Here is a 13,824-nt window from a genome sequence, read left to right on the forward strand (position 1 = left end):
CCAAGTTTTGGCTATTACAAACTGTGCCACTATAAACTTGGGTGCGCATACTTCTCTGTTATATGATTCTTTTAGTTCTTTTGGAAAGATACCCAGCAGAGGGATGGCAGGATCAAATGGAACCTCCAGTCCAAGCTCTTTGAGGTATCTCCATATTGATTTCCATAGTGGTTGCACCAGTCTGCACTCCCACCAACAATGGAGAAGGGTTCCGTTCTCCCCACAACCTCACCAACATTTGTTATTATGTGATTTCTTGATAGCAGCCATTCTTTGTGGGCTGAGGTGGAATCTCAGTGCTGTTTTCATCTGCATCTCGTGAATGACTAGTGATGTGGAACATTTTTCATATATTTACTTGCTGCTTTTACTTCTTTTTCTGAGAAATGTCTGTTCATTTTGGATGCCCATTTTTGAACAGGGTCTTTATATTTTGGGGCCTGATTGTTTTGAGTTCTTATATATTCTTAGTAATAGTCCTTTGGCTGAGGAACATATGGTAAAATTTTTTTCCCACATTGTAGGTTGTCTCTTAGTTCTGCTCATGGTTTCTTTGGCAATAGAGAAGCTTTTTAATAAGATGAGATCCCAGGTGTTGATTATATCTGCTAGTTCCCGTGCTACTGAGGATTTGTTCATAAAGTCTTTTCCTATGCCAATGTCTTCCAGAGTTCTGCCTAACTTACCTTCCAGCAAGTTTAATGTTTCTGTTTTACTATTTAGATCTTTAATCCATTTGGATTTTAATTTAGTGCATGGTGAAAGATAAGGGTCTAGTTTGAATCTGTGGCAGGTTGATATCCAGTTTTTCCAACACCATTTATTATAGAGGCTATCTTTCCTCCACTGAGGATGGTCAGCTCCTTTGTCAAAGATGTGGTAGCTGAGTACATCTGAGCTTTTTTTGTGTCTTCCAGTCTTTTCCACTGATTCTCAGGCCTGTTTCTTTGCCAGTACCATGCTGTTTTTATCACAGTGGATTTGTAGTATAGTTTCAAATTGAGAATTGTTATACCCGGTGCCATGTGCCTGTTGCCTAAAATGGTTTTTGCTATTCTAAGTCTCCTATGGTTCCAAATGAATTTTTCTATTCCTTTTTCTAGTTCTGTAAATATAGTGTTGGAATTTCACTTGGCATTGCATTCAATGTATATAGAAGTTTTGGTAGTATGACCAGTTTCACTATGTTGATTCTTCCTACCCAGGAGCAGGGGAGATCTTTCCATTTTTTTATATCCTCTTCAATTTCTTTTTTCAGAGTGCTGTAGTTTTGAGTGTAGAGATCTTTTGCTTCTTTTGTTAGGTTGATTCCTAGATACTTCATTTTTTTGGATGCTATTGTGAAAAGAATTTTTTCCCTTATTTCTCTCTCAGTGAGTCTTTTATTTGTATATAAGAAGGCTATTAATTTTTGGATGGTCATCTTATATCCAGATACTCTACTGAATCTGTCAATTAAGTCTAGAAGTCTTTGGTGGAATTATTTTGGGTCTTCAATGTAGAGTATCATATCATCAGCAAATAATAACAGTTTAACTTCTTTCTTTCCTATCTTTATTGCTTTAATTTCTTTCTCTTGTCTAATTGCTGTGGCTAATGTTTCCAGAACTGTATCGAAGAGGAGTGGTGCTAATGGGCATCCTTGTCTTGTTCCTGATTTTAACATAAAGGTTTTCAATTTTTGGCCATTTAATATGATGTTGGCTGTTGGTTTTTCATAGATAGCCTTTTTTAAGTTGAGGTATAGACCATCTATTCCAATTTTTTGCAGGGTTTTTTACCATGTATGGGTGTTGAATTTTATCAAATGCTTTTTCTGCATCTATTAAGAGGATCATATGGTTTTTGTCCTTGACTTTGTTAATATAATGTATTACATTTATTGACTTTTGTATATTGAACCACCCTTGCATCTCTGGAATAAATCCATCTTGGTCAGGATGGATGATCTTCTTAATAATCCTCTGTATTCTGTTTGCTAGTATCTTATTAAGGATATTTGCATCTATATTCATTAAGGAGATTGGTCTGTAGTTCTCCTTTTTAGTTGTATCTTTCCCTGGTTTGGGAATCAAAGTGATACTTGCTTCCAGGAATGAATTTGGAAGTACAGCTTCCCTTTCAATTTCATTGAAAAGTTTGAAGAGTAATGGTAGTAGTTCTTCTCTAAAAGTCTTGTAACATTCAGCAGTGGATCCATCAGGGCGTGGTCTTTTCTTTGTTGGTAAATTTTTAATTACATTTTCAATTTCACTGACTGCAATTAGGGTGTTTAAAATATTTTTATCTTCTTTGTTCAACTTTGGCAATTCATAAGTATCTAAAAATCTGTCCATTTCTTCTGTGTTTTCCATTTAATTGGAGTTCAGGTTCTCAAAGTAGGTATTCATGATCTTCTGGATTTCTTTTGGATCTGTTGTGATGTTGCCTTCTTCATTCCTGATTGCATGGATCTGAGCATTTCTTTCCTTTTTTGATAAGATTAGCTAAGGGTTTTTTGATTTATTTATTTCAAAAAACCAGCTCTTTGTTTCATTTATTTTTGTATCATTTTCTTGGTTTCAATTGCATTGATTTCTGCTCGGATCTTTATAATTTCCTCTCTTGTTCAAGCCTTGTGTTTTTCTTGCTCTTGTTTTTCTAGGAGTCTAAGTTTCATCATTAAGTTGTTTATTTGAGCCCACTCTGTTTTTCTAGTGTGACATTCAATGTTATGAATTTTCCCCCATAGAACTGCTTTCATTGTGTCCCATACATTCCTGTATGTTGTATTGGCATTTTAATTTATTTGTAAAAACTGTCTGATTTCTTCTTTAATTTCCTCTGTAATCCATTGATTGTTTAGGAGAGTGTTGGTCAGTTTCCATGTGCTTGTGAAGTTCCTAGAGTTTTTTGTGATATTGATCTCCAGCTTGATTGCACTATGATCTGATAATATACAGGGGATGACATCAATTCTTTTGCATTTATTCAGGCCTGTTCTGTGAGCCAATATGTGGTCTATCCTGGAAAATAATCCATGTGCAGCCAAAAAGAATGTATATTCTGATTTTTGGGGATGGAATACTCTGTAAACATCTATTAATTCCATGTGTCCAAAGCTTTGTTCAGTTCTATTATTTAATTGTTGATTTTCTGCCTAAATGTTCTGTCAATTTGTGATAGTTGGATATTTAAATCTCCCACTAAAATTGTATTAGACTTATTTGTTTTTTCACGTTACTTAATATTTGTTTTGTATATTTGGAGGCAATTATATTTGGTGCATATATGTTTATGATTGTCATCTCTTCCTCTTGAATTGTTCCCTTTACAAGGATGTAGTGTCCTTCTTTGTCTCTCTTAATGAGTTTTGGTTTGAAATTTACTTTATCTGAGAAAAAGATTGCTACCCCTGCTTTTTTCTGGGCTCCTGATGCATAGAGAATTGTTTTCCATCCTTTCACTTTCAGTCTATGGGCTTCCTTTTGCACTAGGTGTGTTTCTTGTATACAACATATTGTTGGATTTTGCTTAGTAATCCATTCTGCCAGTCTATTTCTCTTGATTTGTGAATTGAGGCCATTAACATTGATGGTTATAACTGATATATTATGACTTATTCTAGTCATGTTATTGTCCTTTTGGTGACTCTTTTTACTTTTTCTCCTATCTCCTTTTAGTTTCTTGCCTTGCCTATTTGATTTGGTCTGTTGAGCCTCATAGTATTGTGACCTTCATTGTCCTTTTCTAGGACATTGTTTAGAATTCCTTGCAGTGCTGGTTTTGTGTTCATGAAATTTCTCAAGTGTTGTTTGTCATCGAAGTATCTTATTTCCCCATCTTCCTTACTGGATCTGGTGGCGTGCCGTTGGGGAGGTCGCGCACCTGCTGGGTGGACCAGTACAGGCAGCTCTTCTTTCTTTTTTTTGATAAAGTTAGGTAAGGTTTATCAATTTTATTTATTCTTTCAAAATACCACCTCTTTAATTCATTGGTTTTTGTATCATTTTATTAGTTTTCATTGCATTGATATCTAATCTTTATAATTTCCTCTCTTGTATGAGCTTTGAGTTTTTCTTGATTTTGTTTTTCTAGTAGTCTAAGATTCATCATTAGGTTGTTTATTTGAGCTTGCTCTGGTTTTGTAGTGTGGGCATTCAATGCTATGAATTTTCTACATAGCACTGCTTTCATTTAGTCCCATAGATTCCTGCATGTTGTATTGGTATTATCATTTATTTGTAAAAACTGTCTAATTTCTTCTTTAATTTCCTCTGTGACTCACTAATTGTTCAAGAGAATTTTGTTCAATTTTCATGTGTTTCTGAAGTTCCTACGGCTTCTTGTGCTATTGATCTCCAGCTTCTTTGCACTATGATTTGAAAATATATGGGGGATAACTTCAATTCCTTTGCATTTATAAAAAATCTGTTCTATGAGCTTGTATGTGGTCTATCTTGGAGAATGATCCATGTGCAGCTGAAAAGAAGGTATATTATGGTTTTGTGGGTTGGGGCACTCTATAGATGCCTATTAAGTCCATGCATTCAAAAGCTTGGTTCAGTTGTATTATTTCATTATAGATTTTTTGCCTAGATTATCTGCCTCTTTGTGGTAGTGGAGTATTTAAATCCCCCACTACAATTCTATTACTGCTTATTTGGTTTTTCGGTTACTTCATATTTGTTTTATAGAGTTGGAGACATTAATATTTGGTGCATATATGTTTATGATTGTAAATCTCTTCCTCTTGAATTGTTACCTTTGCAAGGATGTAGTGGCCTTCTTTGTCTCTCTAATGAGTTTTGGTTTGAAGTTTACTTTGTCAGGAAGCATTACCCTGATATGAAAAGCAATGAAGGATCCAATCAAAAAGGGCAATCTCCCTAGTGAACATAGATGAAAAAAATCCTTAATATAATACTGGAAAACAGAATGAAGCAAGTTATCCAAAAGAGGATTTCTTCCCAGAAAACATGCACAAACCATTAAATGTACTATATTACATTAACAGAAGCAAGGATAAAAACCACAGCATCATCTCAATTTATGCAGGAAGAAGCAGTTGAAAAAGTGCAACAAAAAACCCATTTATGAAAAAGGCCTTTAGAGAATTGGAATAAAAGGTCTTTATCTCAATCTGGTAAAAGGCATCTATGAGAAACTATTGAGGCTGCCAGATATACTCGTGAGGAGGAAAAAAATGAAAAACAAGATTCACTCTCTTAACTTGAAGATTTTCTCCTAATATGACTGTGATATTTGTTATTAAATTCAGAGATCTCAAGAAACCCTTTTGGCCAGTCATTAGATATCTTTGTGGTTACCACTGATAAATGAAAAAAACAAATAGCTTTATGTTAGTGGCTATCAAATTATGTTCCCCAGAACAGCAAATGAGCATTTTATAAAAGCTCTTCATTTCCAGATTCACCTGAAGAACTCTCTCACATACCCTGGAATTGGAGCCAGGTCTGTATGTTCAACAAGTTCCATCAGGATTGTGATGTTTGTGCATCACACATAGTTGAGAACCAGAATCTAGCACTTATTTTCATCTCTATCCAGTTATCCTCTTGTAGCATCCCTGGTGGTTGCTCTAGTATCGTCTGAGTAATGAATTTGGGAATAAAAATTTCCTACTAATAGGCAGATTTTTCAATCTTTGTGAGTGTCATTGTTTTATTGTGCTGCTTTATTGAAACCTCTACACACCACATTCTCTGATCTTAGGGAGTCTATTCTGGTAGAAAATATTAAAAATCAATGTTATTATTCAGCAGTAATTTTATTTCATTTTATTACCAAGTTCCCCATATAAACACGACAAAATATATTTACAAATAAATCCAGGGTTTCTAAATATAGAACTATTGTGCATATTTTATATCATCTGACTTTCTCATGTACTCTTTAGAACTTGTTCATTTTGGACATATTCTTTCTTCCCAAATATTCTTTATAATTGATACAGTTTGAGTTAATTTTTATGTTACTTTATTTTCTTCAGATCATCTGTAAATGTTTGGTGTTTTAAACTTCATTTCTCATATTCTTATGAATATTCACATTATAAAGGTAAGCAACATGTCAAATCTCTTACATCTTTAAAAACATTCTCTCTTCATGTTGTACTTAATGGTTTAGTGGAGAAAGCCCTCTTCTATTATTTCTTTCCATCGTGATTTAATTCCTTGAGATGGTACCTTCTTCCAGATGCACTTTAGGTTCTTGTAGCCATGTTGGAACAAAATATTATTGGAAATTTATTAACAATTCCATTAAAATTATAGAGTCATTGGAAAAAATAGTCTCCAGTAATGTCAACTCAGATTCTTTTTCTATACTTGATTCATACTTCATATTATACATTTCTTTCTAGATGTTTTAATCCCTCTGTGAGTAAATTTTCCTGCTGCTTTTTAAATAGACATTTGATGCATTCTTCACAATAGTTTAGCATATTTTTGCTTAATATCATTAGAATTATATTATCTTTAGAATATTTGAGCTATTGTTGCTATAGTTATAAAGGTTTTGATTTTTTCAATAATAATGATCCTTCTTATTTTACTTCTGTTTTTTGGATTAATTTAATGTTTTCCTATGAATTTAACTTAAAATATCCAAATAACTTTAATTATAACACGTATAAAAATCATTTTGCTTTCTCATGAAAGTCCCAATTCTTATTAAAGTCTTTAATAAGATTTGTAATTTGTACTTTTCTTCCTTTCTTTCAAAGAAATAAATCTATTGTTTTATACTGTAATGATGTTATTGCAGTCAATATGTAACCTTAAAATTATATAATTTCTATTAATATGGGTACTTTAGAAGGATTTTGCTGAGGTATGAATAAGATTTTAATGATCTGTAAACCTCCAGAAAAATACTAAATTCATATTCATATTTATAAATTAGAATTTTCAAATGAATGTCAAACAATATATATGAAAGCAAAGACCACATCAGCTATCTTAATAAAATATACATACATAAGTAGTGCAATATTAAACATGGAAACTTACCATCTTTGAAAGTAGAAATACTTTCTGAATAAAAATTATTTGTTAGAGCCAGGCATGGTGGCTCACGCCTGTAATCCCAGCACTTGGGAGGCTGAGGCAGGAGGATCAATGTGAATTTGAGACAGCCTGGGATAAGTAAAGAGTCCCAGGTCATTCTTACCTACGTAGTGAGACCCTATCTCAGAAAAAAATTGTTAATAATTAGAAAAAAATTATTAACAACTGAGACGATGAACTGAAATTATGAATGAGAAATTATTTTGCAGAAAATTAGAATCTTTGATATAGAAAGTATTAATTATGATTTACTGATATATTTATGCATTGGTGTCAAAAGCGTGAGGAGTTCAAAAGAATTACAAAGGAAATATTTTTCAATTCATTTTATTAGTACAATTTAGGTATACAACATAATGACATTCATGATTAGAAATTTCTACTTTTACATCAAATACATTGGTTCTTATTTTTCCTCATTCCCTGCCCTCCCTTCAATCCCTCCAACCCTTCCTATTTACAAAGACTTGGTTTCCAATTTTTAAAAATGTTCTTATTTTAATTCCATGCCATTCTTCTATTCCCCAATCCCTCCCATTTCCCCTTCCCAGTTGCTCTTTTTCGTCCTATTTCATATTACCTGTTATAACTTTTGATCCTTATTCACACGTTTAGTTTCTCACACCAGAGGGCCCATTTCATATTTGCACATCTCTCCTATTTATTTCAGTTAAGAGTATTTCCTCAACATAAGTCCATTTGTCTATAAATGTATCAAACTTTTCATTCTTAATGGCTGAGGAATACTCCATCGTATTTTTTAAAAAATCACATCTTTATCCAGTCTCTAGTTGATTGATAATTGGGTTGTTTCCAAGTTTTAGCTATACAAAGTGTGCTGCTATGAAAATAGGTGCACATATATTGCTGTGGTATGATTCTTTTCATTCTTTTGGGAAGGTACACAGCCGAGGAATAGGTGGGTTAAATGGGACCTCCAATGCTAGTTATTTGAGTTATCTCCACACTGATTTCTACAGTTGTTGCACCAGTGTACACTCACACCAACAGTGGACAGGGTTCCATTTTCCCTATGGTACCACCAGCATTTCTTATTGGTTGATTTCATGATAGCAGGCATTCTTCCTGGGATGAGGTGGAATCTCATTATTATTTTCATTTGTATTGATGGAAAGAGTGGTGGTAGTGAACATTTTTTCATATTTATTTCCTCCTTTTACTTTGTCAGAGAAATGTCTCATAACTTCAGATGACTATTTTGGATTAGATCTTTAACTTGGGAAGGTCTCATTTTTTAAAGTTCTTTATATATTCTAGATAGCAGACGTTTGTGTGAGGAACCACTAGAAAAAAATTTCCCACACTGCGGTTTTTCTCACCAAACTGATTTCTCTTGCTGTGTAGAAATTTTTTAATATGAGATCCCATTTTATTGTTTGTGCTAGTTGATATGCAACTGAGGTTTTGTTCATGAAGTCTTTTCCTATGCCCACATCTTTAAGAGTTCCATCTAACCTCTTTTCCTGCTGATTTAGTGTTTCTGTTTCAATATTTAGATATTTAATTCATTTTTATTTTAGTTGAATGCATGGTGAGAGGTATAGGTTAATCTTTAGCAAGTTGCAAACCAATTTTCCCTTCACCATTTATCAAAGAGACCACCTTTCCTCCAGTGAAGGTATTGGGTTCTTTTATCAAAGATGAGGTGGCTGAGTATGTCAGGAGTTGTTTATGAATGTTCTAGTCTATTCCATTAATATCTAGGTCTGTTTCTTTGCCAGTACCATCCTGTTTTTATTACAGTAGCTTTGTGGTGTAGTTTCAGATTGGTTTTCTGATACCCCTACTTTGTTTTTGTTACCTAAAAAGACTTTTGCTATTCTAGTTCTCTTCTGGGTCCAAATGAATTTTGTGATTTTTTTCTGTAGTTTTGTGAAATATACTATTAAAATTTCATTTGGATTGTATTGAATGTATGCAGCAGTTTTGGAAGTATGGCTATTTTTACTACCTAGGAGTAAGGGATTCTTTTTATTTTCTAATATCCTCTTCAATAACTTTTTTCAGAGTGCTGTGGTTTTCAAAGTAGAGGTCTTTTCTTTTTATCTCTTTTTAAGACTGATTCCTAGGTATTTTATTTATTTGGATGCTATTGTGAAAGTGTTGTTTCTTCAGCTCCTCTCTCCATTAGTCTGTTGTTTATGTACAGGAAGGCTATTGATTTTTGTGTTCATCTTGCATCCAGCTACTATACACAATTTGTTTATTAAATCTAGAAGAATTTTGGTGGAGTTCTTAGGTCTTCTAAATAGAGTATCATTTCATCTGTGAATAATGACAATTTAATTTGTTTATTTCTTATCTTTATTCCTTTTATTTCTTTCTTTTGTTTAATTTTTGTGGCTCATGTTTCCAGAACTATATTGAACAATATTAATGATAGTATACATCCTTGTCTTTTTCCTGATTTTAACATGAAGTATTTCAATTTGGGATCATTTAATATAATGGTGACTATTGGTTTTTCACAGTTGGCTTCGATTAGGTTAAGACAGAGACCATCTATTTCGCTTATTTTTAGGGTGTTTAAAACATGAATGGGTGCTGGAATTTTTAGAACACTTTTTCTGCATTTATTAAGATGATCATATATTTTTTATCTTAGTTTATTTGTACAGTGCAATCAATTTATTGATTTGCATATGTTGGTCCATCCCTTCATACCTGGGATGAATCCCACTTGGTCAGGGTGTATGATCATGATGATCTTCTACATCCTGTTTTCTAGTATTTTATGGAGAATTTTGTGTCTATGTTAATAAGGGAGAATAGCTTATAGTTTCCTTTGTCAGTTGGGTCTTTCTCTGCTATTGCAATCAAGGTGAGGCTTGTTTCCAGGAATGAATTTGGGAGTATTGCTTCCCTTTCAATTTCATTCAAGTATTTAAACAGTAGTGAGAATAGTTCTTCTCTAAATGTCTTGTAGAATTCAATAGTGAAGTCTTCAGGACCCAGACTTTTCTTTATTGGTAATTTTCTTAATTGCTAATTCTGATTTCAATTTCACTGATTGACATTGTAACGTTTAGAATTTTTATGTCTTCCTCATTCAACTTTGGTAATTCATATATAGCTAGACATCTGTCCATTTCTTCTGTTTTCCATCTTATTGGTATAGATGTTCTCAAAGGTATTGATGATCCTCTGGATTTCTGCTGAATCTATTGTAATTTCATTCTTTTCATTCCTAAATCAATGGATATCAAACTTATCTTTCCTCTTTTTGGTAAGATTGGCTAAGGGTTTGCCAATTTTATCTATTTATTTATTTATTTATTTGAAGAAACAGCTCTTTGATTCATATATTTACTTTTTATATCATTATCTTAGTGTCCATTTCATTTATTTCTGCTCTGACATTTATAATTCACTTCCTTGTATGAGCTTGGGATTTGTCATCCCTTCTTTATCTGCAAGCTTTAGATTCAGCATTAGGTTGTTTATTTCAGTTCTTTCTATTCTCCTAATATGAGTATTCATTGCTGTTAATTTCCATTTCAACACTGTTTTCTTATGTCCCATGAATTCTGATATGTGCTACTGGAATTTTTATTTAATTTTACAAAGTCTAGAATTTTCTCTGTGCCTCATTGTTACATGAGGAATGTGTTGTGTAACTTCCATGTGCTGATGAAGTGCTTGTGGTTTCTTTTGCTATTGATCTCCAATTTCATCACATATGGATTTGATAATATACAGGAGATAACTTCGATTTTTTGCATTTACTGAAAGATATTTTATGATCAAATATGTGGTCTATTTTGGAGAACAACCCAAGTGTAGCTGAAAATAATGTTTATTCTGATTTTGTTCAGGGGAATACTCTTTAAACATCTCTTAAGTCTATTTGTTCAAGAGTTGGCTGTGTTATAATATTTTGTTGTTAATTTTTTCAAGTTGATCTGTATATTTGTGACAGTGGGCTATTGAGTACCCCCCACTACTATTGTATTAGTGCTTATTTCATTTTTCATGTCTGTTAATATTTGTTTTATTTAGATTGGCTGGCAGTTGTCTTTTCTGGTTGGGCCTTTACCTGGTTTTAGAATCAAAGTAACTCTTGCTTCCAGTAATGAATTTGGAAGTATTGTTGTCTTTCAATTTCAATGAAAAGTTTTAAGAGTAGTGGAAGTAGTTCTTCTCTAAATATTTTGTAGAATTCAGCAGTGAAGCCAGCAGAACCTGGGCAATTCTTTGTTGGCAAATTTTTAATTACATTTTAAATTTCACTGATTTTAATGGGGGTGTTTCAAATTTTTATATGGTCTTTGTTCAACTTTATTAATCCATATGTATCTGGAAATCTCTCAAATTCTTCTGCATTTTCCGTTTAATTAGAGTAGAGGTTCTCAAAGTAAATATTGATGATCCTCTTGATTTCTGTTGTAACTGTTCTGACTTAAACTTTTTCATTCCTAATTTATTAAATTTGAGCCTTTTCTGTCCTAATTTCCTTTTTTGGGACAGGGTTGCCTAAGGGTTTATCAATTTTACTCATTCTTTCAAAAAAACAACTCTTCAATTCATGGATTCTTTGTGTCATTCTCTTAGTCTCCATTATATTGATTTTCTGCTCTTATCTTTACAATTTGCTCAATTTTACTGATTGAGAGAATTCTTGTAAATAACCAAAAGCATACAAAGTGTTAGGAAAATTTAGAGTGACTTCTACTGTTTCTAACAGGATTGTGCTTTGTTTAGTTCAAAATTAATAGACAGCAGAGGCACTAACCAAAGAATGGTACATCTGATCTCATTCTGATACAGCAGGGCACTTGAAGACCTCAAGCTCTGGAGTTTTGTAAACCACACGATTTCAAAAGTGTCAAGATGAAAGAACCATTGTTAACTTTGACTCTCTGACCCTAAATAGCCCATTCCTGTGAGTTATAATAGCTAGATGAATCTTAAAGTTAAACTCCCTAGCTACAAGGAATTGCTACATCTGGGTTAAAGTTAACTATCTTGTGACCATGATTTGTATTAGTAATGTAAACAGAAGAATGAAATGTAACCACCTGAATGAGATCATGGGTGAAAACCCTATAAAAGAGGAAGCTACAGCCCAGTACTTACTTGATCACTAGCACTGCTATTAATATGAGAGGCCTTTTGCTAACAAAATAAAGCTTTTGTTATTTTACTTCCATTCTGCATCTGCATCTCTGTGTGTCTCACTTACCAGTTCCTTCTAAAACAGTATGCAACTTGGGTTTTTCTTGCTCTTCCTTTTCTAGCAGCTTAAGATTCATCATTAGGTTGTTAATTTGAGATCACTCTTTTTCCTAGTATGCACATTCACTGCTATGGATTTTCTAAGTAGAACTGCTTTCATTGTGTCCCATAGATTCCTGTATGTTGTATTCCATCAGCATTTATTTGTAAAAACTGATTAACTTTTGCAGCCAAAAAAGCACATATATTCTGGTTTTGTCATGTGGGAAACTCTGTATAAATCTATCAAGACCATTTGTTCTAAAGCTTGGTTCAGTTATAGTATTTTATTGTTGATTTCTTTTTTGTCTAGATGATTTATTTGTAACAGTGGGGTATTTAGGTGCCCCACTACAATTGTATTAGTACTTATTAGGTGTTTCATGTCCCTTAATATTTGTTTTTGCATACTTGGAGGCATTAACATATGGTGCATATATATTTATGGTTGTCATCTCTACCTGCTCAATCATTCCCTTTACAAGGATGTAGTGACCTTCTGTGTCTCTCTTAAATAGTTTTGGTTTGAAATTTAGAAACTTTGTCTGCAAATAGGATAGACACCCCTGCTTTTCTCTGGGCTCCTGTTGCATGCAGAACTGTTTTCTATCCTTTTACTTTCAGTCTATGAACTTCTTTGTGGATTAAGTGGGTTTTTTGTATACTGCATATTGATGGATTTTGCTTCGTAATCCATTCTGCCATTCTGTTTCTTTTGGTTGGTGAATTAAGGCCATTAACATTGATGTTTATAACTGTTATTTATTGAAGTTTCATTGTCATGTTATTTTCCTATTGCTGGTTCTTTTAATTTTTTTTTAATTTTGTTGAGTTTATTGGTGCATTTTAGGGATACAGTACAGTTACATTCATTGTTGGGATCATGTACCTCTACATGGCAAGTCTTGATTCTCATTTTTTCCCCTTACCTCTGCCCTCCCTTCACCCCCTCCTCCCCTCCGCATCTACAAACACTTTATTTTCATCTTTTCATTCTCTCACATTTTTTTCTTTTCCTTTTTTGTGCTTCCCCTACACACCACACCTTCCCTACACCTTTAACTCCTTTCTTCAAATTTCTAAATGTCAGTAATCTTATTAGAATCTTATGCATTGTTGCAGAATATTCACACCAGGGAAACTATTCGGTATTTACACATGTGGGACTTATTTATTTCACTTAGGAGTATATCTTCAATATGTATCCATTTTTCCTATGAATGAATCTATTCTCCCACTCTTTATGGCTGAGTAATATTCCATTTTATAGAAAAACCACAACTTCTTTATCCAGTTTCCAACGGATGGGCAAATAGGCTGTTTCCAAGATTTAGCTATTACAAACTGTGCCGCTATAAACATGGGTGCACATAGTTCTCTGTGATATGATTCTTTTAGTTCTCTTGGAAAGATACCCAGCAGAGGGATGGCTGGGTCAAATGGAACCTCCAGTCCAAGCTCTTTGAGGTATCTCCATATTGATTTCCATAGTGGTTGCACTAGTCTGCACTCCCACCAA

Source organism: Fukomys damarensis, unplaced genomic scaffold (genome assembly GCF_012274545.1).
Source record: "Fukomys damarensis isolate Sample0158 unplaced genomic scaffold, DMR_v1.0_HiC HiC_scaffold_37, whole genome shotgun sequence".
NCBI classification, from domain to species: domain Eukaryota; kingdom Metazoa; phylum Chordata; class Mammalia; order Rodentia; family Bathyergidae; genus Fukomys; species Fukomys damarensis.